The 25052-nt window shown below is 44.8% G+C and overlaps 1 long non-coding RNA gene across 1 annotated transcript in view; it reads right to left on the bottom strand.

The window, feature by feature from the left end:
• Window positions 1–24350, bottom strand: part of LOC136298812 (uncharacterized) — a 39598-nt gene extending 15248 nt beyond the window's left edge. Inside the window, exon 1 of the long non-coding RNA XR_010723380.1 lies at window positions 24195–24350. This is a non-coding gene — a long non-coding RNA (uncharacterized lncRNA). The remainder of the gene's footprint in view (window positions 1–24194) is intronic.
• Between the last annotated feature and the right edge of the window lie 702 nt (window positions 24351–25052).

Here is a 25052-nt window from a genome sequence, read left to right as displayed (position 1 = left end):
AGAGCAGCTCTCGGCAGCATTCATCTGCCTCTGTCACACTGCATTTATTCCCCAAGGACAGCAAACACACAGGACCAGCTCTCTGGAGTGAGGAGTGCTGCTGTCCTGTGAACACAATTCAGCACGAGCAGCTGGAGATAGTGAAGGGGAAAAAACAAACAAACAAAACTACCTTGGTTTTGAGGACAGAGTCCAAAGAAACCACAGTAAAGATCCCCAAGCTGTGTCACTTTGGAGCTCAGCCAGAAGGTGCCATAAATAAGGTCTGGAGGCCAGGATGCATTAGGGAGGCACGAGGACAGTGTTCCCATGAACAGAGATGGCAATCTCTGCTCAGCTGCAAAGGGCTGCAGCTGCTGAATAATTGCTTCAATACCAGTGGTTTCAGAGAGGGCTTATCAGCCTGTCCTGTCCTGCCCTTGGAGTGGGAGGTTAAGGTCCAGGGACAGGGACAAATTTAGAGGGACAAAGAGATGATAAGTAGAAGGAAGAGGAAGGCCTCTGCTTGCTTCCCATTCCACTTCTAGTTTAGAGAGATAAGGATCCTTTTCTTTTTGTCAGAGCAATAAAAGGGAAATGGATGAACTGTTGGCCAGGATTTTCACTGTGGAGTCAGAGGGAGGGGGAAGCAGCCAGCCTGAGTTGTGACTCCCTCCTGATGTCTGACTGTGGCATTGCTGATACCAACTGTCCTAGAGGTGAGCAAAGCCTCTTCCAAAGGGGGATTCTCTTCAGTGTAGCTACTCACAATTTAAGGTGTAAAAAAATCACTAGTTTGCACACTTTTGCCAGAGCAGATGGGAATTTTTTTTTTTTTAAGCAAAAAAACTAGCACAGATTTATTAGCTAGCACACAGCAGTGAGCTGATGCTACTCTACAGCTTCCAGGTAGCAATAAAGCAATGCCCAGCAGTTCAGCACACAGGAGCTCATCTGTGTCTGTTCTGGCCTGAAAAAAGACAACTTAAGGGCATTTAAATAAATAAATAAATAAATAAATAAAACATCTTTTAAACTTGCGTCCAGCAGCAGTGAGACAGAGGGCAGGTAAGCGGGAAGAGGGAACCCAAAAATTTCAATGAAAAATTCATGTTGCCTTTTTTTTCAGGAAGAAAATACCCAGCAGCACATTGTGCCAACACAGCACTGCTGTGCTAAGAAAGAACCTTTGCAGTGGATTCTCCTCTTGGCAGCAAAGCTGCACTCTGCTTCTGGGCTGAGGTTTGTGGAGGGACCATGTGCCCTCACCCCAGGACCTCCCACTTCATTTCACTGCTGGGAAGGGCACCGTGGAGGGGCACAGCAGATTGTCTTAGAGCAGCATTTTTTAGTGGTTATCCATGGCTACAGTCAGTTTTGTCAAACGGTACAGCGCTGGGATGATGTCACTTCTTCAACCACAGTTTAGCATAATTCTTAGGTGCCTCACTGAACTCACAGGAAATTAAGCAGATGATTATCTAATCAAGAGCACAAACTGCAATAATTTTCCCTTATCTCCTCATCAGCCTAAGATCTCAAAGCAATTTACAGAATGAGTAAGTCAAGACATGTAGCTGAGCTCCAAGGGATGGGTACACTGCCATTCTACAGGTAGGGAAACTGAGGCAAGGGAAACAAACTTTCCCATTGCACTGTGATTACCACTCATCCAAATCAAGGTGAGTGGTGGGTGAAATGGGAGGAGGAAGGGAATAAGGATGGCCCCAAAAGCCTGAGCTACGGATAAAAGGGTGGATCCGATCAGGGAGCACCTCAGGAGCACCAGCTGCTTGGTGCAGCCGTGGCTCCGCTCTTACAGGCAGGAACAGAAAGTCTCTCTCCGTACATCAGTAGGTACAACACACGTGTTCCTCTGTGAAATTCATTCCTACACTGCACTGGTGACTTCCCAGCCCTCTGCAGCAGGGGAGGGGTGATGGATTCACATTAATGTGCATCCCGGGAAGCAGGCACATCCCCAGGGGAGCAGCATGATTCATTTTTAATGATACTTCCCCGAGTCTGTAGGCCTCATAAGCCAAGAATTACAAGCCTTGAAAGTCATCATCACTGACTGAGCTGTTGTTGGTGAAGGAGGGTTTCCAGCCCAAGTGGGAGTCGTTACAGCAGAGGGATCATTTTAAACTAAGTGACAAGAATCTATCAGGGGAAAGAAAATTACACTTTCCAACAACTGAAGAAAATAAAAAAAAAATTTAAAAAAACCACTTCCTGCTAGAAATTATGATTCAGAAACAAGACAAGAAGGCAAATTGCTTCCCCCAGTCTACCCAGCATGGAGCAAACCTACACACATAGGTCAGAGGCCTGGCAAGAGCCTGAGGCTAAACTCATTATTGTGATTTGCTCGTCTTTTGTAATTAATCTAGGAAAGGCTTAAGGCTGTTAGCAGCTTTAAAGAAGTAAATCTGAAGGACCAATTAATTAAGAACAGCAGTGCTTAATGAGGACCTTTTGGTTCTCTCATGTTGATTGTTATATTTGTTGAAAGTTAAGTTTCCGCTGTCTGTCAGATCTTGTCTAGTCTTGTAAAATAGATCTTCTTACTTGGTGCTTAACCACTTGACACTGGAACAAAAGCTTTCGATTACAAAGCAATTTGTGGGGATTATAATGGAACGAGCTACGCCCACACGCCCTGATTTAACAATCAATTTGAAGCAATGTTCAGTTCAACCCAGAAGACTTAAGGATCCTGAAACTACAGTTTGGATCTCCTGGTTCCTTGCCTCCAGGCTGGACCCCACAGGTGCTATTGGTGGAGGTAGGTTGAAGCATGCACCTCAAATCCTCTGAAAACAAAATAGGGATGTGCTTTTCCTTACTCATTCTTTCTCAAACTGGCAATTAAGCACCCATCTCTCTCCACGTGTTCCGTGTGTCAGTCTGGTGAAGACCAGGAAAATCACTGCCTGCTGCAAAACCCAGAAGTGAAATTCAGCTGAGCATCGCAGAGATACAGATACATCTTTTCTCTTCTCACACCGAACATCAGAGCCAAACAGTCAAACCACGTCCTGAAAGCAATCCTGCACCAGCAGGGCCCTTCACCTGAGGCAACTGCAGTTGGGTGCAAGAGGAACAAGACACTAGAGATGTCAGAGCTGAGAGGAAAGCTCGGTGCTGGTCCTGCTGTGCTCCTGAACACCTTATGCAATTTTCCCGCACATGGAAAAATGTCGATGCTTCGGTTCATTTAATTGGAGGAACAAGTAATTCACCCCAAGAACATCCTAAATTTTTCTGCTTCTGTTAAAGATGGATCTCTGAACTAAGTCAGAATGGTTCTTCTATGGGGGAAACATGGACAAACATGTCACCCAGGGGCCCTGAGCATCTTGGAGAGACCAGCAATATCATTCAGCAACTGAGGGAGGCACCTACCATTCACAAACACCAGGATCTCTGTCTTTATGTAAGACACACAGAAGTGTTTTGTGCTGGAAGAGAGACTAGCGAAAGAGTAAACCAGTGTGAAAGGAACAAAGATCAGGTTACCAGCTTAGCCCAGAAACAGTCCTTTGTGAACAGAACTGGACTATTTTGCTTTGCAAGGCAGAGGAGACATACCCATGCTGTTCTCTTTCAGACACCTTCCCTGTCATCTGTCCCCACTGCCAGCATTTTTCACATGCAGCAAATTAATTTTACATTCTCAGCAGGCATCTCTTCTAGAGACCAGCCAACTTCCTAATATTTTCTGTTCAGCTTTTATATCTGCAGATCTATTTTAAATAAAAAGCTATGTGTTTTACAAAACATGAGTGCCAGTAACACAGAGGAAGAATGTGACATTTTTCTCCCCAGGATATTTTGACTGACACGTGAAAAAGTCTATAATCTTACATAGGCTCAAGCTGCTCATGTTGACATCCAAATGTTTGATGAAAAAGAGCTTGACTGCCTTCCATGAAAGGTGTAGTCTTCTGATTTAGTCTCTTTAGCCCAGAAAAAAAAATGACCTTAAGCTCTTTCTCGAGGTATTTTATTTTATTCGCCTGTCACAAATGCAGCAGATGAATTGTGGGTGAATTGACTTTCAACTCCCTAACCAAATCTCCACACAATACCTTGTTTATTTTCATCATGTTCTCATACTACCAGCTGAGCCTGTTCCAAAAAAGCCACCTCAACTCAGTGCTCAGCATGGTGGAAATGCTCCCTGGCTTTTACAGCTACGTGATCATTAACTCAGTAGCCTTCTTAGAAGCTCCTCACAGTGATCCCTCATCATCCTCCTGGAGAACCAGCCACCCCTGCAGACAGGAAGCATCTGGACGGTCTGTGGAAGTGAAAAAGCCTTCCCCATCTCACACCCTCACTGTGCTGCCCCATCTCAACATTATTCAGCTTTAAACTCCTCCCAGGCAGCAGCACAAAACTCTAAACAAGAGCTAGAGCAACATTATATAATTTTTTTGTATCCTCTGGTTCTGTTCTTTAGTGAAGGCACTCCAGCATCAAGACAAAAAACATCCCCAAGGATTTCTTCCCCGAACACCCCAGCAAAAATCTGTGAGCTTTGAGTCATTGTTTCAGTCTTATTGCGTCCTCAGATATTGGGAGAAGCAGAGGCAGAATTCACCACTGAGCATTGCAGGGCATGGTAAATCTGCTGGAAACTGGGTCTCGCTGAGCAGAAACCCACAAAATCAGCTCTGCCACCCAAAATTGTAGAAGTAGATATGTTACCAATGTGAACAAGTAGCTAATCTCTCCAGGATGAGGACAAACACAGATTTCATCCTGACCCTTGCAATGTGTCAGCACTTAAGAGTAAAGTTTGTGCCTGAGCCATATCAACACATAAGACAGGAAATAATATATGAAAGATAAAAAGCTTATTCTGCAATGCAGGGAGAGGTCATCTGTCCATGCTCCAGATAAGGTTCCTCTGAATCCAAGTGCTGGGGTTAGGGAGGCTGGTCGTTCACTGCTGCATTTGTGGACTCCAAAAGTTGGAAGTGTATCTGTGTCAGCAGGTGTTAGCATACCTCACTTCAGAGAAATGAAAACCTGGGGGAAACGGTGGAAGAGGGAGATTTGTTTCTGGTTCATGCAGATACACAGAAGTTGACTGAGGGAACTGATGTGGGGGAGTAAATGTACCTCTTCTGATCCTGGGTTTGGACACGAGTATGGTAATTTTGAAAACTGCAGAGCTAGAAGAGATTGCTACAGAGTCACAGCAGGGCTAATGCCTGAAAGGACCAGAGCCTTAGGATTAGCTCTGAGCATTTCATGGTCACTTAACTGTGGCTAACCCCAGTTTTGATTTACTTTATGGTAAGGGGAAAAAAAAAAAAGAAAAAAGGTGTGGGGGAAGGACAGTTCACTGCAAAGCTGTTAAAAAACAGGGCTAGCCTGAGGGACGAGTCTGGCAAAACCCTAGTTCTTATATTTAATATTAGTACAAGCACAGCTGGGCATTGCTGAAGCCAACCAGCTTCAGAGCTGCAAGGGCTGGATGTTTATATGTGCTCTGAGACTTGTTTCTTGCAGAGCTCCTGGTCTGAGAAAGCAAATATTTACACACAAGTGCTCCCCTGCTTAAGTCCCCATTCCCCAGCCCTGCACTGCAGATCTGGGCTCTCCCCAGCTGGGTACCCCCAGATCCCAGGTTCTGTCAGCCCTCCCAGAGCTGACAACAAGAGCAAATACAGCCTGCACAGAGGAGATAAACACCCAGAGGTGAAGTCAACAATTTGTGTCTGTTGATACAAACCCAAGCAGACAGAACTGTCTGCCACAACACAAACAGGAGCCCTGCCCTGCCTTTTAACTTCACTTTCTACAGGAGACTGGGCTTCTTTTCAGCTCAGAGGCATGGGGGGAAGTACAAGCTCTTTAGCTGAGTCCTAAATATTAAACTCACTAAGATATTTTTCTTCTTGGCGTAAGGTTTCCCAGAGCCCATTTTCCAGCAGATCTCAGCTTGATGGTCAGCAATTTTGCATACACACACACACCAGCTTTGCAACTTGCCAGCCATAAATGCAAGACAGGCAGAAGGCTGGCAAACTGGTGATTGCCCTGGCTAAATGGCAACTGGGAAGGGAACAAAAAATCCTGGTCCAGCAAGGTTAATTCCTTGTTTGTTCAGTTCAGCTTGGTAAAGACCACGGCAGCATCTAGCTGCTTCTAAAAGGAGAGGACAGAAGTGCATGAATATCTGATTTGTTGAGTATTATCCCTCCAGACCTGGACCTCAGCAGCTCTCTAGGACTGTGATTTCTGCATATTCACTTCAGAGTAGGGCCCTCCTGGGAATGAGGGAATCCAGCAGTCGCTGGAAACACTGACTCGCTGCAAATCACAAAGTGGGAAAAAAGTGTATATTGATTGCTTTTGCCGTAATTCAGAATAAATAAAAATCTAGTAAGATAATCAGGAAGGGAACATCTAAATGCTTGTGCAGGACAAGAGCACTTGCTTGGAAGCAATCAGAAAATGCTTGATAACGTGTTTACAGCTATGTCACTGGTGACCTATCAGTCTCCTTACATATGAAGATGGATGTCAAGGCTGAGCCATTGTGTATTCTTGAGATACAAAGGAGAATACTTTGAAAAGTAGTCCCAGAGCACTCCAGCCATCACCATGAGATGAAGTACAATAAGACATGTGAAAAGCTGTGGCAGTTGTTTTATGTCTCATATGTGTCTTTGTGAATAGCAGCTTCAGTAATTTATGTTCCTGGTTGAAAAGCTTTTTGTAGCCTTAATACACAGAGTGGTTAACCCTTCTACTCCTCAGCTCCAGAATCTGTACAAGTCACTGAAGACAAATAGCACCATCCTTGGCTCCATCTACAGTGTCCTTTTTTACATCTGCACACCAACATCCCTTATTTTCCAAGCATGTAGACTGCCTGCAAGCACAGAAGATACTTCAGAATACTTCTTTAAGGTAGGATGTCAACAGAAGCACTTGCAGTGGTTTGGCATGTGCATATAATGCAGGAAATGATTGAGAGAACAGCATGACACAGAAAAAGAACAGAGAGGATAATTCATTGTAATAATTTCAGTAGAACAAGAATGTTTAGTGCCATATGCTGTAAAACCAAAAAACCCCCTATCTTTAACTTATAAAGTTTACCTTTTGCCTATGTGCCTCTCTCCACCCTCAGCCTGCACTGGCCTGTGCCCAACTCTGTGGAGTTAAGAGTCAACAAAATGCTCAGAGAGAGCCAGTGCAGGGACATGAGACACACTGAGACCCTCTAAGGTGTTCACATGTCTGCAGGAGAAAGTGGCACTGCCTCTGTTGCATCCTGCTGCCACCGCATGTCACTGTTAGGACAGAATGGCAGGGAGTGACAGGGATTTTTAGGGAAGGCTCTAAACTTCTTGTGGAGTTAAATGGGCCCTGCGGTCCTCAGAAGCTGCCCCCAGTTGTACCTCAGCCAGCTCCTGACACAAATGCAGCATCGGGGCCTTAACAGCATTTGGGCCAAGATGAAAGCAGCAACAGAAGAAAAACACATGGTTGGAAGAGGGGAAAGGGAGGGAAATAAATGGGAGAGAGAAAAAGTATGTCAAGGGGGAGGACAAAGAGCGATGACTAGAGATCACTTGCAAGCAGAGCTAAGTTAGGTCCTTACCTCCGACCGTGTCTATCAGCAATGAACAATTTCACCACAATACAACCATATCTATTTTAGTACTAACAAAAATAAAACCAAACCAAAAACCTTCAGTGTGCCCAAAATTAATAGCATTTAAATAGGGACCAGTACCAGCTACACTTTGCTGGTGTGTTGGCAGCCCATCAGAAGCAGAGCTCTCAGCAGCACTGTGACAGCACAGGCTAAAAAAGTCATTTTCAGAATCATCCCCCTCTGCTCCTGCAGCCACAGGAGACCCTCTGCTCCAGTGCAGGTTCTGGAGCATCTTGTGCTTGGCCTTGTGCGCTGGCCTCGTTTCTAGTTATGAGATCTGGGATACTCATTTGAGATTAAACAAAGGACTAAAGATTAGGTGTTCTGTAATTTAGTACTTCCTTTGCCTGCTTTATGTTTAGCAGCTTTTGGCAGAGGAAAGGAACAGCAGCAGCCAAGATGGGCTCTCTGTGAATCCACACAACCTAACCAGAAACAAGAGCATATACTTGACTCTAGTTAGCAAGAGAACTTTCATCCAGGGTCCCTTTCCAAACACTACACTTGCATTCATTTTGCCATCAAGCCATGTGGTTGTTTAACTAGACTCATGGAAAACACATTAAAAAATAAACCACAGAGCAGATCCAGATGTTTTGAAATGCTAAACTTAGTGCCTCACACTCTCCACTCCTCATCCAGTTTAAAAAAATTCCTGAAAAACTCAAAAGCATTCCTGAACTGGTTTGTCATGAGCCATTACTTCATACCAAAAAGTATACTCTAGCACAGACTTAAATAATCAATCTTTTAGCCATAAACACAATTACCAAAACACTTTGAAGGGTTGGATCAACTTCATGAAAGGATAAAAATTCTTTGCTCTCTCTCCTATTTTAAATAAGACTCTTGTTTCCAATAAAAGTTTCTTTCCACATTGAAAATATACACAGAGAAGCAGGATGATATTTCCCTGAGTTCCAATCTCAAAATGATGCAAGGGAGGCAAGGGAGACTCGAAGAGAAGGAGGCAAAGGCATTTCACACATGATTTTCAAGGTGTTATGTACAAAGCAGGAGAAATAGAGCTCAACAGCACTGCCCTGCTATAATACCCTCAAAATGGGAAGAAAAAATTTTGCTAGTTGTACTTAGTTCTGCAGCCAGCTGCCATTTCCACGTTACTCCTTTGTCCCACTCCTATGTTTTATTTCCAGTGCAAAGATTTTTAACCTGATCTCGTTCCCTTGAGCTGGCCAGGAACCTCCTCAATTCCCTCCCCACACCACATGTCAGACTCTTAATTTAAATAGCTGCCAGGCCAGAATCAGTTACATCATTTTTCCCCCCTTCTTTTCCAGGTATTCTTCTAATGGTTCCTAAGCTCTCTCCCAGAATATTTCCTACAGCTTTCAGGCAGTTTGAGAAACAATGGAGATCACAATCTATTTTTTATAATCCTAGATGTGGTAATTGAAGCCTTACATCCCTGAAAAGCAGTTGAGAGCTGTTCACTGGATGAATGTCAAGTGCATGAATATATCCAGCCTCACATTCAGCCATGAAAAGCTTTACTGGGAAAGACATTAAGCCTAGGTCACCACAATGAGACAACTGAGGTGATGGCCACCCTCTGCGTCCCTCAGGCCCAGTTTTCAGGTTTATTTATGCACAAATACCAAGAATCAATGAGTCAGCTTGTCCAGGTGCTTTTGAGAATGCCCTTAAGGTACTCATCACCAGCTATAAGCACTTCACTACCTCTGAAGCCTTGATCCACAAACTCTCCTTTACATGTGGAGCACAGAAACCTCATAAACCATCTAAACCTCCTAAAAGATGAGGTGCTTTTAGTCAATGAATGGTCTTTGCTTCCAAACCATCCACTGAGATATATAAAAAGAAAGAGGAAAACTGTATTTTTCTAATAAAGCTTGCATCAAAATTGTCAATATAGTATTCCTAATATCAAAACTCTGGTTATGTCTGTGTATCCTCTCTGCACCTCCTCTCCCTCTTTCCCCCAACCCATTTGGTGGTGCCCCTTTATCCAGGCCAGTTTGTGGTCAGTGTAAATCTTACATGCATCAGTGAGGATTTCCCCAACAGGTTTTTACTTAAAAACAAAGGATCTGGGCCTTTGAGACTTATTTTAACTACATGTTGCAGATCAGCTTTAAAATCAGCTCCAAAACATTTGGAAATTGTTACAGTCCGCTGGCTCTGTAATTATAAAAAGCTGAAATTACTTTGAAGCTTCATTTAGGGGAAGACTAATGCTGCAATTACTCAACAGAGCCCTTTGCAGCCTGATTATCAATGAGGGCTGTATGTTCCTATCAGTGCACAACCTGAGGCGCAGAAGGGCAGGACACCAGGAGCCACGTGCCCCCAGGCACCTCTCGGTAATGTGCTCCCCCCATAAAACAACCCGCTATCAACTAAGAAAATAATATATTGCGTGCTGCTTAAATTGTAATTTACAGTTTCCTTGTAAAGCAGCACATGCAAGAGGGCACTGAGGAAAGCTGGAATGCTTTACAGAAGAGGCCAGCAAGTTGTGGCTCAGCTGTATGGGAGTGATTAGCACCTGCCTGTCGAAGTCCACAAATCATGGAGAGACTGAAAGGCCTCAAGTTTTCCTGGGCAATAAATTCAGTGATTACGGAGATTATATTAACTCAAATTAACTCCCAACATGTTTTGGGTCTGTGGTTTTTTTGGTGTTTTTTTGGGGTTTTTTTTTGGTTTGGTTTTTTGTTTGGGGGTGGTTTTTTTTTGGGTTTTTTTTTTTGTTTTTTTGGTTTTTTGTTTTTTGTTTGGATTTTTTTTTTTGGTAGCAGCACAAACAGCCCTTCTCAGATCTTGCCCAGTTGGGCACAAGCCTTAAAGGTATTGCTTCCTGTGGGCAGGAGAGATGAGTCACCTAGAAAAACCTGATCCTGTGACCTCTACTCACATGAGTAGACTCTAAGCCTGATAAATATGCTCAGCAATCAAGAACTCTCAGATTTTACAAATGTTTGTGGTGAGAAAAACTTCTTCAGTAAAAAAAGTTGGTTTTCATTAAAAATTGCAACTTTTCTCTTTAAATGCTTTTCTTTAAATACACACACACAAAAGTAAAGTAAATTCATTCTGCCAGCAGAGAACAACTTTTTAGCAATTTACTGACAAGCAAATAGTTTTGCCAGACGCTTTAGCAAAGTGAAAATACAGTTAAAAATAATTCCTCTGTAAAAGCAGGAGTTTGTTTCTTGGAGGGCTGGGTTGGCTCAGTTTGGGTTTGAGTTGTGTTTTGTTTGGTTTTTCCTTTGTTTGTTCTGTTTGTTTTTTTCTTTTCTTTGTTCTGTTTGTTTGTGGTGGTGGTTTTTTTTTACTCTGTCGTACTCAATTTAATTACAAAGCTAACCATGAGAGTAAAGACTGCAAAATTAAGGTCCTTGAGTTACTTGGCTGCTTTCAGCAAAACACATCACAATCAAGGGGACTGTTCTTCCCCATGAGGGAGATGCTGTGCAAGGGCCACCACGAGCCCTGATGCACCCAGCTGACGTGCAGCAAAAATATTCACTAGATGATCTGCTAGGTGATAATGTTATTTATCCTCCGATTCATGTATGCTGTAAATTAGTAAAACAATTACTAAATTTTTAGTTAAAAAAAAAAAAAAAAGATGCTGCTGTGGCAGAAGTGTTGGTTAGATGCAGACAGGGCTATAAAACAGGCAGAACCGTCAGTCTTCTCCCACAAATACACAGGCAGTGAGGAAGAAGGAGGCAACTTCCCACCCAGCCACTTCTTGCAGGTTCGGTTCTAATTCTTTTTAGAGGCACGCAGCCCTTTTTCATTGATGGGGCTGTGTGAGCGCGGCAGGAAGGCCCTAAATTCTTGTCTATTTGTTAATATTGACTATCTTGGAGAGTGGAAAATGTCATTCCTCTGCCTGTCAGTGCCAGGGAGACGATGAGCTTAGCAGGAAGAAGAACAGCGGCAGGATAACAAACATCTCCATCTCCCAGCATCTGCAGGGAGCTGGGGGAACACCTGGCATCGGGGCTGCTCAGAGGCTGCTGATGTCCTCTGCACAATAAGCCCTTCCCAGCAGCAGCTGTCTGACCGCAGCACACCTGAGGTTCAGCATCCAGCCAATGCCCCAAACATGAAACGCTTCTGCAGTGCTAACACCACACTGTGGCCCCAGCACCGCTGCAAACACCCCTGAACCAACACCCCTGAACTCCTCCAGCTCGAGGAGGGCCCGGGCAGACAGGGTGTTGCCACGTCTTCAAGCAGACACCATTTGGGAGAGAATAAAAGGCAGGACTTTCTCCTTGGGTAATACTGACACTTTCTTCACTAAATTAAAAGCATTTAATAGGCATCTCCCTCCCTCACACCTCCCTGTTAGGAGACAGCTCATTCAGAGCAGGAAGATTAACAACACTTTTGCTACTTTGATGGTACCCGGCACAAATTAGAAGTTAAATTAATCTAGTTAGTCACTTCTCAAGTACAATGCCTTTTCTCTTACATTACTAGTCGGTAATTTTTTCTTGTAGCCTGACACCCAAACTAGAAAGCAATTGTGTGTTCACAGCATTCAGATCTTCTGCATTAGTGTAAATCTGTCTTAAAGCTTTGACTCAAAGTCATGAAGCCACAGGTATATGAGGAGAGGGGAACAATGTCATTGTTATGCAAAATGATCGACATCACTGGTTTATAGCCCTGTTTACCTCAGGGGCTCCTTTCAATGCCATGTCCTGTTTGGTAACTCGACTTTGAACCAGAACAGATACAGCACCACAGCAACCACACAGTCAGCCTGAGCATCCCCGAGGATGGAGATCCCACATGCCCTCAGGGCCCCAGCTCCAGTGCTGGACCACCCTCATGACGAACAATAATTAACAAAACAACAGCAGTTCTCATATTGGAAGGCCAGCGAGGGGATTTGACTGTTAATCTTTTATCAAATGTGCCATCTGAAGCAGCAGTGGTGTGATTGCATTTCTGCCTGAACCCCCGACCTCTGCTGAGCAGGGCTGCCAAGAACACACGCACAAGGGGGGGAAGAGAAACCCTTTCAAGAGCATCTTTCCTTGCTGCCCATTTGATTGCTGAGGGGTAGGTTGCTCCTCTCCCTTCCCATGGAAGCAAGCTGTTGTTTCACTCCTCCGATAAAGCTGTTGGTGTGGTAAACTCAGCACAGAGATGCAGAGTTCAGCAGTTCAGGGAGGGAGCTGTGAAGCAGCCCCGGCAGCGTAGACTGCTCAGCCCACGCCTATTAAAAACCTTCCCCAGAGCTGCTCCCTCTCCACACGGGTTTTTAGGTGCTGCTTTCCTCCCCCGACAGAAGTGCAGCTTGTAAACTGGGAACTGCAGCTACTCCTGTTAACAGGCTTCTCACTGTAAGCTAAGCCACACTATTCCTCTCTGAATATTTTATCTGTTCCCAGCATCGAGGAAAATTGGCTCCTTCCCTTTGTCCTCCTGTGTTGACCAGAAAAATGAAGTTACAGGATGAAGTACCTCCCCAGCAGCAGCACAGCCACATCACCATGAACCAAACCCCCAGTTTAAGCCAAGTTTTTTTAGAGACCCCAGACTTACGAGCTCATAGGCACTCGTGTGCCCACGTCTCCCTCTCTCTGCCCATCTCCGGGCTCTCAGACAGGATGCCCAAACATCGGACATCAAACCCAGAGACACCAGCCCTCTGCAAGTCATCACTCCCTGCCTCCTGTGGTTTCCTTTATCTCTCTGCAGAGCAGATGCCACTCTCCAGGGCCATGAAACTGTACCTCTATCACATTTTCTCATCTCTGTATCAAGTCACAATCCCTCCCTCCCAAAGGCAACCATGAGACTACAGTAATGCTCGAAAATGAAAAAGCCTATTAAAGGTAGAATAATTAAAATTCCATTATAATTCCTCTGCACGGGGGAAGGAGACAAGGTCTCCAGCACATGTTCTCCCACTGCCACAACAGTTCGTGCATTGTGTTATAAAATTTTTCAGTGCCATTTATTTTTATTTGGCCTGTGAAATACTTTGGGGAAGGCCTCCTTGTAAATGGCCCATAAAATTTGACAGGAACTAAACCTCCTACTGTTTTTGTGACTGATATAAAAGAGAACCAACTTAGTTGGCACCCTTAATGCATGTTTTATGGGAAAAGGAAGACTGTCCCCTGAACAAGCAGTCCCTTCCCGAGCAGGCCCGGCTCAGGCCTGTAAGCATCTTTTGTGGCCTTTTACGAGGTAAAGCTTTCCCTATAAAGTTCAGGCCTCACCACAAACCCACTTCCCTCTGGGCTCATCCATTAATAAGCACTTTCATTAAAATTCCACCTTTCTTAGAGAAACAGTCGAGCTAATTTAACAGGAAATTGACTTTCGCCATCACCCGCGCATGCTGGCTGTGGGGACACGGGCCGGCGCTGCCCAGAGACATCCTGCCATCAGCATTTCTCCTCCGCAGGTCGATTTGCAAAAGCCACAGAGAAGCTCCCTGCACGGTTTGGGGGGACAGGAAATGGGACAGTCACTCAGAAGGTGCAGCTGCTCTCAGATAAACACTGAGAAGAGATTGAACCCTTGCGTCCTTGGTAATCACCAGGTCAGGAAAGCCCGGGAACAGTGAGGAAACTCAAGGACTGGGTGAAAGCAGCAGGGTTATGGGTCCAGTCAAACACACAGAAGATGTCCTGCAGGAGGAGATCTGCTTAAGGCGGATTAAGTGCAGGACAGGGTCACACGGAGTGTGGGCAGGGATCTGGCTGTCAAACCATGGCATGCAGTCATCATCCTCCTCCTGAGGTGTTACTACGCTAGCAAAAGATCAATCTTACAAGGAAAAAACTCCAACCTCCTGAGACAGACTACAATGCAGAAAATAAATTTCATCATCATGCCAATACTTTCTGAGCAGAGTTCATTAAATACGTTATATGTATCCTGTATATTGGCAAATTTAAAAGAATTAAGGATTTTTTGGCTTTCTTGTAAAAATCTATTTCATTCTCTTTTGGCTTCCAAGACAAGCTTTCAGGTGGAAGGCTGTACATAACACCACTGCATTTAGAAATGAGAAATCAGAAACGACACTGACTCCATCTGTCCATAAAAAAACCACAGCATAAAAAATTCTATATGAATTTATTCTGCATTCTAGTGAGGTATCTCTCTGCATTTCACAAGAAAGTGTCCAGGGAAAGTGACAGGTTTATTTTTAGCCTTTCTTTAATCTTTGCAGAGTATGGCAGCAGATTGCAACCCATCATGAGTATCCCAAACTAGGCTGAGATATGCTGCTGAAAAAGAATGGGTTTAGATTGACTGTCATACTGCAAAGATATGGAGATGTTCTTAACAACCAGCCCCACTCCAGCTATAAGAAATTTGATCATATGCATTTCATTCTCAGTGTCACATATAAGTGGGAGATACATTTGTCACTGGATAATACATTCAGAATTAACAAGAAGAACTTGTCAGGTTTTGGCTGCAACCACAGAAGCTAAAGCCTAGAGCGAAATAAACTGTCAGATCAGAGCTTTGTTAAAAGGATTAAACCCATTCTTAAGGGTGGAGCTGTGGAAAAGCTTTTAAGCTTTATACTTACACCTGAAAGGTTTTAAACCAGGTTTCTCAAAAAGACTGACACAAACCAAATATTTTAAAAAACAACAGCTAATCTGACCTCAGAAGCGGGGCCATCTCCAGATCAGCTGTGTTGTGAGCCCCGCACTGAGCAAACGCTGCCTAAAACCCTGGATCTGTCAGGCCAGCACTAATTATTGGCCACATTTTTTGGCATCTGCTCAAGTTGCTGTAGAATCAGTAACTGTTTTGTGGGTTAGTCTCATTACAGGCCTACTACAGTAATTGATTTGCACAGTGGCCATGTGGTAACTCATAAAACTTTTCACAGGAGTCCCAATTCTGCAAATATTTCCTCCTACGCTTACAGGGAACAAAGCACCCCCTAGAAGCCAACGAGTTCAGCCACACTCCCAGCCTGCACGGAAGCTTTGGGAGGGTAGACCATTGCAGTGCAGCCTTTATGTGAGGGGGAAAAGCTCTTTTCCTACATTCAATTAGTTGCAAAATTGCACCACACGATGCCCTTGCAAATGAAGTAGGTGTTACCATCCCACTCGGCTGCTGGGGAGGCAGGGCTGTGACTCAGAGGTGCAGGGAGCTGCTCAAGGTCACACAGTAGCTCAGTCATAAATAGCACCCAGGTGCCCAGCTCTGAGCTTCCTTCACGCTGCTTCTGCAACATTTTCGGAGCATAACTTCAGCTGCAAACAGATTTTGAACCCATTCAGTGTTTGGCCTGTCCTGCATCTGCTTCAGGACAGCAAACAGCACAATCTCTGCAGCAGGGAGGCTGATGGACACCAAAGCAGTTCATGCCCAGGGGGAGCTGCTGCTGCACTGCCAGGGTCCTCCCTACACTGACCCAAAAAAAAAAAAACTCCATGAAGAGGGTCGTCTGGAAGCAAGTGAAAGGTGGAATCTGCAGGTAAAAACATCCTTCTGCAGCCCTAACACATCTCCCACCAGGGAGGCCACAACTCCAGCTGTGAAAGGCTCCACTGCTACACATAACCCGTGGGCAAAATCCGAAACTCGTGCCCCCATAATGAGCCATTGGCCAAGGACAGCCTGGATGGGAGCAGCTTCCAGCACCAGGTCTACTGGAAGCCATCCCTTCCCATGGCAGGGGCATTGGAACTCTGTGATCTTGAAGGTCCTTTCCAACCCAAACCGTCTTATGATCAATAAAATACAAAGTTGGGTCCTTCAAATACCTTGCAAAGCCCAGACACTCAGATAGCTGAGGGTGACCTTTACCTCACCTGTTTGGTCTCAAGACAAGGTTTTTGGGCACTGGAGCTGTGGGAGCTTGTGGGAGGTGAAGTTTACAGGACTGGACCCAGGAAAGGGAGAACCAGCTGCAGACCTTCTGCCTTTGCAGCCTCTTACAATCCAAGGACAAAGAGCTGGAACGAGCACGCATCACACAAGTCACATGTTTTGCCAAAAGTGCCATAAAATGAATGCTGGTAAAGATTAAAGTTCAGTGATTCTGAGAGACATCAGCTAGACTGCTGACGCTGTAATGGGATCACGAGAGCTGAAGTCTAATTTCACTACGAAACTGGTACAGTCATCTGCGAATGTGAGCAAGTCTCTTAAATTCTGTGTCTCTCTGGCACATGATAGGCTACATCTCTATTGACTTCATCTGTGCAGGTTATCAAGTCATCAGAGCACAGCCTGTTGCTCAGCAGTGCAACCCCCGCCGCAGCTGCAAACCCACAGCCCTCGATAGCAAGCTCATCTTTAATGCTGGCCTCTGTGTGGTGTGGACATTACTAAATCATTTTAAGGAATATGTTCAGGCTTCTTAAAACAAGGAATTCTTGTTTCATGTTTGAAGCCAGTTTTGGTTCAAAAAGGCTCATTTGGCCCACCTGGGAGGAAAAGCATCACAGCTTTTTTTCGTGATCAAACCATGCTCTGCAACCTCCCAACACCTTTAATCATTGTGTGCACATCATAACTGTGCAGCACCACTCCTTGTGTGAAACTCTGCTCTCACCCCTCCTGCTTTTTACAACAGCCTGCTTTAGGGCTGGGTTGTTTCATTGTTGTTGGTTTTTTTTTTTAATATTTGAACTCAATTGCGGTAAGCGTTGTGCACTCACTGAAATACCAATATATCCCTGGCCACCATTCCTGCCAGGTAATTAAGTTTGTTGCTAAAAAAAAAAAAAAAAAAAAAAAAGGCAAATAAAATTTTAAAAAAGTGTAATTATGGTTTAGAGAGCACTGGTCTCAATTTTTCTGTTCTCAAAAGTCCTCTGGGGAGACAAAGAATGAGCGCTACTTATTGATTTCATCCTCCTAACACACACAGAAGACTTGCTGGAAAACAGGACCCCCTGCTAGAAATCAGCGCTGTCCTCAGCTCCCCCAGGGAAACAGGGAGAGGGAAACACAACTGAAGGCACTTGAGTTGAAAAGGAAAAAAATATAGAGAAGGAAAAAAAAAAAAAGAAAAAGAGGGCAACAGTTTCAGCTTTCATTATAAGCACTGTTATATCAACAATGGCTGGGGAACAAAGGAAGCCATTTCCACTAGTTCCTGCTTCAATTAGTTATTTGAACTAGTGAAGATTGTGCCACTTTATCTCCCCCTTGTAACATAATCATTGTATTTTACATCTCATGAGAAAAAAGGCCTGCCAGAGGACGTTATCTGGCTCTGGGTCATACATCACAGGAGATAACATCGTTATTCATGTCAAAAGGGATGATCAAGGTCTTCCTGTTTTATCAGCGATTAGCCAGGAAAGAAAAGCTGCTGCTGCTGCTGGCCGGGAGCCAGGCGCTGTGCAAATCACAGGAATGGTCCTTCCAAAGCATTCCAGCCGCGGCTGCTGGGAAGGCGCTGAGCAGCCGCGGGAGATGCCCGCGCACGGAGGGTCCCATCCCGCTCCCACCACCGGAGCAAGGCGGAGGGAAGCTGGCAGCCAAGCCAGGCTTTTTAGCAACTTAGGGTAGTCTGGGAAGCACCCAAGTCCTTTGGGAAGGAGCCAGGCTGTCCTCTCACCCCCACATGCGCTCACCTTGGCTGCTGCCATCTGCGCTTCCCTCCATCTGCTGTTTGCACCATCCCTGCTCGTCCTGCCCACAGCCGGCTCTGCGGTAAAGCTGGGGCACAGCTCAGCCTCTGGCTCTGCCGCTCGCTGAATTATTCCACTTCCCAAGCACTTTCCCTCGAGCTCAGGGCTCTTCACTCCTGAGTACTTAGCATATTCCCATTTTAGGCATCTCGAGCAGTTTACCTACTATCTGAGAGCAACAGTAAAACCTACACACCTTATCTCAGCTACAAGCCCAAAGGGAGTGAGAATTCAGTGCCTCGTGCCTCCAACACTAACAAAAAGAAGAAAACGGCTGCCATTTGAAAAATACACCGTGTTGAACTACAGAGGTAAATTCCATGGTGGCCTCCCGGAGCGACTGAGCTTTATGTGCCTGATGCAGGGTTCATTGAACCAAGAAAGTGTTTCCACTCACTTGCTGAGCTCCAGCACTGTATCCTCTGGCAGTAACACAGCACCATGGAAATACAGTGCCCCAAATCACCAGGCAAGACTCATCTGAGCGGGGCTTTACTGCTTTCTCCCACCCGACTGGCAACAGAGAAGTCCATTCACCATCAGTACTGTCATTAATCAAAGCATGAGCTGGGTAATTCTTTTAAGGGCAAATATGTCCAAGTTCTCAGTGTTGCTAAAATGCAAAAAAAAGAAAAAAAAAAAAGTCATTGGTGTGAATGAAGAAGCCCATAAAGGATACACGGGCTCCTGCTGTGGGGAAAGAAAAAAGTCCTTTGAATGCATGCTTGGGATGGATACGTTTTGTAGGTTATAAAAATCTTCCCAGATTATCTATCCTAGGCCAGAGATGAGGAAAGACAGACAGGAACTGCTATATCAAAACACTCCAAAGTTACTCCAACAAGTCACCCCAGCTCAGAGCCCAGCATGCAATTGTGCTGTTGCAGCAGCCAGCCTGAAACTGGAAGAGTGTTAATAGCAAAAATAAAGTGTGAACCAAAAGCTATTAAACTTTGCCATACGTCAAAAATAATAACAAAAGAAACCTGAGACCAAGTGCCACTTCCTTTCCAAAGGAGATAAAATTAAAAATGAGTCAGCAACTATGAGTCAGGACAGGAAACTTGTCCCCGAGCCAGTGATTGTAGCTCCAGTGGAAATGGGCACAAGGGCTCTGAATTGCTGTCACTGGCGTGTTCCTCAGTGCCAACACGGCCAAACACAACGTGTGACCTGTCTGCAGAGCTGCCCAGGGCGAGCTCACCACAGAGAGCTTCACAAAGTCAGATGTTCCTCCAGATGAGTTATGAAAAGGAAACATAACTGCTTAAACAGACCACAGAAATAAGCCCGGTTAAGCCAACACAGCTGGGGTGCTCTCAGGTCACACAGTTAAACAGAAAAACAGCAAGTTTGGGGCACAGGTTTTTTAGAAGGGGCTGTGCTGGAAGGCTGGGAGCAGAACTTTTCTGAGGGCAGAACTTTCCTCCTGCCCACCCACAATGCTGAGTTGGTGATGTACAGCCACTGTTCCCTGAAGGGTAACCTAAACCTCATCATCCTTTTGAGTCTGGGCACAAAAGGTCTTGGACTGTGAGGCATCTTGTCTGACCAGCTGAGACAGCTGAGTCATCCCAGTTCTTAAAGCAGAGCCATGGCTTGGGTTTGCCACAAAAATCACAAAAGCAGAGCTGGAAGCAACACCTTGGCACCCACTAGAGCTTAAGGTACTGCAGTGCCCCTCCTGCCCCCCACAGCACCATGAGCAGCAGGTCCTTGCTGCCTCTGCATCTTGGGGATGCACTTGGCTGCCTGGCCATGCCCAAGGATCAGGGAGAATCCCCACTGCAGCTTGGCTCAAACTCAGCTGATGTCCCAGCTGCTCGTGAGGCAAATCATGGGGAGCTGAGCCGTACAGAGGGAAGTCACCTCCACTGTCACCACCTAGACTAAGTCAAGCTGACAATTGGGCTTCCACCCACAGACATCCTGGGCAAAAATATTCAGACCTCATGATCTCCAGTTACTAGAAATCATGGGATCCAAACTAGGAAAGGCTGGCAAATAAATCCATGAGTGGTTAGCAAACCCTGCTCTTTTGGAGCAAGAGCCAGGAGATCACTGATCTAGATAGAAGAATTCATAAAGTTTTACTGCAGAGATCATATAAGCCCTGCAACCTTTAATAAAGCCATTGTAATTACAGGGGATTATTATTTTTTAAATCAAATGTTTCAAGTAGCATGTATATAAAAACACCGTTGCACAAACTGCCAAAAAGGAATCAAGCGAAATATGTACTCTCCCAGTAATTAACATTTATTAGTGGTAATTTGCATGCAATCCCTCATCAGATCCAGAAATGCCAACCCTGAACAACTGCCCAGTTTGTCCTTTGGCCATACTAGCCTTGCTCACATCCTGCCAAATCTCATAGACCTCAAAAGACCAGCAGAAAGAGCTGGCACTTGCTGCCACAGGAGGATCCTTATCGAGCATGTAGCAAACTCTCACAGGCCATGGCAGCAGAAGCTACAAAGCAAACCCCATATCTGAGCTCTGTTAATTAGCTGATACATCTTGAGTGCATTCTAATCTTTTCCTCTTCAAAGGTGGTCCAGACCATCCCTCTGGTAGAGTCCTCCCAGGAAGCAAAGCCTCCCTTGCAGGATTTTCCCACCACCCTCGGAGGGGTTTTCCCACAGTCCTGCACATCCCATCAGGAGCTCCAGCCCTTCAGAGGGGCCCCACAACCCCCAGTCAATGGGATCAGCTGCTGGGGGATCTTCAGGAGCAGAGCCAGGAGCACTGAGCTGGATGCAACCTGGCAGGGCCAGCCCTGATCCGAGCTGGAAGGGTCTGCCACAGATAACTGCTACTACACCCACCCCAGGAAAGCTTTCTGGGGTTGAGTAATGGATATTAAAATAACAGGGAGATGAAATCCATCTGCAAGTGTTTCTCGTGGAAGCATTGTGCACTACAGAAACTGCATACACTGCTCCAAGCCAAAAGTGTTTTGCATGGGCTGCACCACATGGATATTTTTATTACTACACTTCATAAAATATTTCTGAAGTTTCCTGGAAGATACTGTTTCACATGCCACCAACAGACACAAAGCTTGCTCCAAGCAACTCCTGACACATATGCAGAGGAGAAGAAAAAACAAATAATCACCCAGAGCTTTTTCATAAACCATCTCTCTTACGCACTGCAGAGATAAGAGCTGGGGCTTGTGATGGATGGGGCCGTCACCAGAGTCCCACTCACACATAGCTTTCCCTCAAAACCACACACTCACTCCATCAGGGGTTTCCTTGGATCTCACCAGCAGTGCCGGACAGTTTCCCACACAAATTTCCAGATGCACCCTGCCAGCATGGTCCCCTCTGCTACCACATATGGTCACTCTGCAGCTGCTGCAGCCCAAGGGGAACCTGAAGGAGCTTTTGGTGGTGGCAGCAGCAAACCCCAGCGTGCTGCTCAGAGCCTTCACCAGCAATCCTCCCCCGTGGTTTTCACTTCTAATCCTGCAACAGTTGGACCTCAACAGCACAGAGGAGAGCCCTGACCCCTGAGCACCAACACCTTTATTTCAGCCCAGCTTCTGAACAGCCATTGCCCACCAGTGTGGGTTTTATAGCTTGAATCTGCTCCACAGCATCTCCAGCAACTGGTGTTTGTGTCCCACCTCCACACCTGGAGCATCGCTGGGAGGATCAGCAGCGACAGGGTTAGCCCAGCAGCTCCAACTGGGAGAAAAGGAAACTCGCATTAAGAAAAAAAGAAATAAGCACAATAGTATTTTAGATGAATGCGGAGTGATGGCTCTTCTTAGAAGTGCTGCTATTAAGCAGCAGCTTGAAAAAAAAAATAATGTCTGTTCAAAAAAAAAAAAAAGGCATTTTAAGTGATGCTTGTTTATTCACTGATTTCTTAGGTGTTTATCAGCTTGGTGTGGGTTAGCAAGGCATAGCAACACACTGAAAAATTACTTGTAAATCTCATACTGTGACAAAATAATAGCTGGATAATAACTCGATGGATTTTAAAGCCCACTTAACAGGGGATATTAATGAAGATATTCCCTAACTTCGAAATTACTGATATTGATTATATCTGTATAATGAGGATGGATAGAATTTCAATTTGAGTGTTAATGCAAGTGCTGAAATAGTTGGACATGAAAACACTTCCAACAACTCAGTTACTTTTGTTTCTTTAGAAATGTTGAATTGAAACATATTAACAGATTATTGAGATCTTAAAAGAGAACATCCCAAATTCCTCCTTCATGTTTCAGTGAAGTGGGTATTTCCTCAATGATTTCTCTGTAAATTTATTGCAAGTGTCACACAGAAGAATGTGGATTAAATACCTAAGTCTGAGAAATTGTTAATTTCATGATATGTAATTGAAATTTTTTATCCCTGAAAAACTGAGGGGCTCCAGGCAGGATCTAGCTATAAAAAAAATTAAATCTATGATTCCTCTAGTTCCTTAGGAGCCAAAGGAAGACTAGAAGCAAGCAATGCTAAAAGAAATAATAATCATAAGCATAGACATGCAAAGTTTCTTTAGTCTGTTATTAAATGATTAAATAATTTGAATCCTTATAATGTCATGCAACAGATTACTAGGAAAACAAGGTTATTGATTTTTTTTTTTAATTAACCCCAAAATCTCTGCCAGTATTGAAGGGAGGAGGGGATGTATCCTCAAAGGGGGGTGTTTAAGATAGCAGTGAAGATTCATGCAGGTTTTTTTTGCTCACAACTTTGCATACACAATCAGTAGTCAGGGTTTAGTTTATTGACAAAGTTTGTGGCAGATCAGACAAGGTGTTTGTGAGATATGGGACTTTGAAAAATGAGGTGCAATTCAGCCTTTGAAATATTCCTCTAGCAATTTATCGTGGAGCCATATCTCAAAACCTACTTGGCCTAGAAACTTCAGGTTTGTTTTATTCAAGAGTCCTTGGCTAGATTCAGTGCACGGAAGTATTTCAGATAAGGTCAAAGTCTTATTTACTATATGCTGCCCCCCAGTTGGGGTGTTTTCTTGTTTGTTTATTTTTCCCCTTCCTTAAGCCATCAAACATTCTTTCAGTCTGTAAAAAAGACTCTAAGACAGGCTGTGCCAGGGTTTTGGCAGGGATTAGTTGCTGCGTGGGGATGTGGACACGGAAACACCATCACTGCTCAATTAGCTTGACTTCCAGAAGATTAATTCTCACTCCCCAGCTATTCCCTGGGATCCTCACACACTGGCACTCAATTCATCCTCTCTGGAACCACACAGACACCAATATAGAGCCATCCTGTGAACTGCATAAGGAAAATCACTCCTGTTCAGAGCCAGCAGGCAGCACAAGCAGCAGACACACACCCACAGCAGAGGGGCTCCCCAGGACCAGGGCAGCAGATTTCCAGACAAATCCCACACCATTCTAAGGGAGAGAAAAGGAAAGGCCTGGGATGCAACATTTACTACCAAGGTTTTCTGCATCATTCAGCTGCTCAACTCCAGTTTCACATGGAGCATCCCAGACTTGCCCAGCACAAAATCTGGAGTGAGTGTTTAGGGAGCCTCACTAGCTCAGATAAGCTGGTGCCCTTCAGGGTGAAGGTAGGAAAGCTTATCAGGATAAACAGAGAGCACAAGTCCAAATTTGTGATCATACAGTGGGGTGGGTTTTACCCAGAGCAGGAGGGGAAACTGAGAATAGAGTTTCTAGAGAGTTTAATTTTATTCCAGAACAAAATTACGAAGCCTGCAACTGCTGAAGAAATAACTTCATGCTAGGTTTATAGATGTTAACTCAGCTTGTTAAAGTCTTCTGCAACAAGAGAGAACTCAGAAGTTCTAGAAGTGTTCCTCATGGCCTAACATCTCCACTTAATACCTGACATTTAGACAGACACATTATCTCAGCTCACCTCTCTGATGTCCACATGGATTTCTGCCAGATAAAAGGCACTCAAGCTTCTGGAGTCAGAAGGAAAAAATGGAGGGGCCAACAACCAGCAGCTCCTTGGTACATCAGAGAACACCATCAAGGTTCCCCAGCCAATGCTGTGGCTGAAAACCAAGGGATGAAGCACTTCCCCCCAAGAAAGGAACCCGGGCCCCCTGACCCTCTTTATCAGCCCCTGCTTTATCACTCCCATCAGGATTCCCCTGCCAGCCTCACCTTTCCCTCAGCTGTACATGCCTGGGCCAGCACTGGCCATAAATTGCCATCCATGGCAGATTGATCCAATTGCTTTTGACCTTACAATTTCAATAATCAGGTAGGCTGTTCACCTGTCACCTACCCTGACAAGCAAATTGATGTTGCAGATGGAGAAAAAAAAAAAAAAAACAGCAAGGAGGAGGGAAAGAGAGTGGAAGGGGTGAGAAATGACAAGCTTTTCCTGTCTTGCCCCAGGTGAGTGTTGCAAATTGGCAGCAGCAGTGAGGGAGTCACCCAGGGCTGCCATGCAATGATTTGAGTATTAACGAGCATCCTTCGTTGTTTTAATCCATAATGTATAATTAACCCCTTGGAGCCAACGAGTCTGGGAGAGCTCTTGTAAGGGCTGATGTAAAAGGCAGCATGGCACGCTGCACTGGGAATTCCTAACAGCCCACCATCAAAGGTTTAATCATATGCAATTTATGCCTTTGCAGTTATTACATATTGGGGCTTGCTGGAACCTCTTCTGTTATCATGCACCAACATGCAACAACTCTTTGTAATCTCCAGTTGAGAGCATTGTCTCACAAGTGCCCTTTCCCCACAAGAGAAAAAAAAG

Source organism: Chamaea fasciata, unplaced genomic scaffold, assembly GCF_029207755.1.
Source record: "Chamaea fasciata isolate MVZ Bird 193981 ecotype frontalis unplaced genomic scaffold, bChaFas1.0.hap1 SCAF_18, whole genome shotgun sequence".
NCBI lineage: Eukaryota > Metazoa > Chordata > Aves > Passeriformes > Sylviidae > Chamaea > Chamaea fasciata.
The sequence above is the reverse complement of the archived record's forward strand: the minus strand, read 5'-3'. Positions and strand labels throughout refer to the sequence as shown.